We start from the raw sequence: 2,779 nt of genomic DNA, 5'->3' as shown, positions 1-2,779 counted from the left end.
GAGTTTGGAACCCAAAGTGGGTGAGAATAGTCTGCATGGGAGAGGTCACCAAGAGGGGTGACGCAGGGGGATGCCCAACAGTTTAGAGCAGTCCGGATAGACTGAATGCCGGTGGGGTGTACCTGTTAGGCCGACGGCTCGGATAACGGTCCAGACAGGATGAAGGCCCAAAAAGGAGGTCCAGACATGTTGAAGGTTCGTAGAATGGTCTAGATAGGCTGAAGGCCCAGAGAGGCAGTCCAAACATGCCGAAGGTTCCGAGAGTGGCCAGATAGACGGAAGGCCTGGTGAGGCAGTCCAGTCATGCTGAAAACTTTGTATGTGTTAGTAGATCTATGTGCAGGTATTGAGTATGCTGCTATGTTATGGCAATCATTAGGTCTGTCCCCAAGTATTGAACATGTTGATGGAGTATGTTAAAGACTTTGTATGGGTTTTGTTAGTTATATGATTAGGTTCTGAGTGTATATGTGTTATGGGGTAGTAACTTGTTCTGCAAATGGATAGTGTAGGGTGAGGTTTCAACACTGTGACATTTGTTGGTGTTGTGAAGGACATTGATTAGGTCTTCTTGGGCAATGGAGGAGGTGAGTACCTCAGGATGGAGTGTTGGACATTTGAAGTGACGACAACGGTGTTGATAGGTTATCAGGAGCATTCCAGTCATGAGCCAAGGGCTGGAGAGGGCATACCAGACTCATGTTGTAGGCGCAGAAGCAATCCAGGCCTATGTTGAAGACCATGTAAGGGTATTCCAGTTATAAGTTGTGGGCATAGAGATTATGTTTGTTATGTCTCTTGTAGGAGCGCGTTCGGATTGGATGTTCTATTGAGATTCGGGGGACTTGTACTCGGTTGTGACGAATCAAAGGATTGTGGATGACATGCAAGGATAGATCCTTGGATCTCAAGTTATGAGTAGACCCGAGTTATGTTCAGAGAGGTAGTCCAATCTAGGGTATTCCATCCTAAGGATGACCGAACCCTATGATTGATTGGACCTGATATGTTTGGTATTCCAACCTGAGGGTTGATTGGGCCAAACATTTGTGGGGGATATGAGGGTAATCCATCCTAGGGATGACTTGACCCATCGTAGAAATGCCTGGTATTCCATCCCTAGGCTGACTGGGCCAGGCATGAGTGTTCGTGTTCATTAGTGGATTGATTATGCATGATATTTTGGGAGCTAAAGGACGCTTTATCCTGTCAGCACCAAGGGTTCGCTTCAGGAAGAGGGAAACTTGGGTTTCCGATACTTTGGATCATCAGGATTTTGCCAGGTCGGCAAAGTGGCATGTAGGTTAGACCTTTTGAAAAGGTTTGATTGGATTCACATCGCTTTTCACGTTTGGCAGCTGCAAAGGCGCATATTGGATGAGTAGGCGGTTGTATCGCTGGGTGATGTTCAGGCCGAAGAGTAGTTGAACTATGTAAGGAAACCAGTGGCAGCATTGGAAAGTATCTGAGTAGACTTGGGAGCCAGAGTCCAAGATGCGGGAGCATTATCGTGAATGGTTTGCCACAGCAGGCTTCGAGGACAAAGCCTAGTTTAAGTGGGGGAGAATTGTAACATCCCAAGATTTGTCATTTATAGTCCCTAGGGTTAGAAGGGTGATGCCATGAAAGTCTAAGGGCTAAATTGCAATTAATGGGACAAGGAGGAGTACGCTGCGCGTACATAAGGGTACGCTGAGCGTACTAGGCGTGCCCTAGTACGCTTGGCATACACTTGTGTACGTTGGGCGTACTCATGGCAGAAGGAAACCCTAATATTTAGGGTTTGGGGACTATATAAGCAACATATTGAGCACAAGACCCTCCCTTACCCCCGCCTCCACTGCATAGAGCCGATTTCCCCAAATCCTAGCCATTCCTTGAGTGTTTGAGCTTTTTGAGTGTCTCTTGAGTGTTGTAAGAAGAAGGTATTGCATCAAGGAGTTAGAGAAGGAGATTAAGCTTGTAGATCTGAAGTTGGTTTGTACCCTAGAAGCTCCAAAAGGTAAAAAGCTTGGAACTTTATACTTGTATGAGATACATCTAGTCATTTTAGCTTTATGGAAGCATTCTTATCCCAAAAGTCCCAAATTGGTGCATGTTATGATTTGGACTAAATGAGTTGTCCTTTCAGACCTTAGAAGAGGTGCTAAGTGTTAAAAATGGTGTCCCAATAGTTAGATTTGTCTCACGCATGGAGTAAGAAGGTCTTAATGGATTAAGACCATGCGTTAAGAACTTTCTGGACGTCCAAAGTGATAAAGTTAGAGACTTTATAGTCCTATGGCACATTTGGTCGACGGATCTAGAGTTTGGGCTTAAGTGCTTAAGTCATTAATCACTTATTAGGGTTTTGGTGAAACCCCGCGTATGCCCGTCGTAAATCTAGTACGCCCAACATATTGGGTCAACCACCCCGATGGTGGTCAACATCTGGACAAGTACGCCCCGCGTACCAGAGGAGTACGCCTCGCGTACATCCTCTGTTGGGCCTTTGACAACTGGGGTTTGGGTTTTGGGTTGTTTGTGGACTAGTTGGATTTTAAGCCTATGTTGGACTTTATGAATATAATGTTTTGGGCCAAGTTTTTATAACGGATCTTGGAGTGAGGCCCAATTTGGTAAATTGGGCCAATAATGGGTTTTCCTTAAGGGCTTTCAAGGTTATGGAATTGGCATTGGGACTTGACCCAATAAAGAGAATGGACATGATGGATTGTGTGGACCCCTAGTCAAGATTGTTATGTTGTGTAATGACTTGGTATTTATTATGTGATAGTTC

This window comes from Lactuca serriola, chromosome 5 (assembly GCF_051521515.1).
Source record: "Lactuca serriola cultivar US96UC23 chromosome 5, Lser_US96UC23_V15, whole genome shotgun sequence".
Classification (NCBI taxonomy): domain Eukaryota; kingdom Viridiplantae; phylum Streptophyta; class Magnoliopsida; order Asterales; family Asteraceae; genus Lactuca; species Lactuca serriola.
This window is presented reverse-complemented; position numbering follows the sequence as displayed.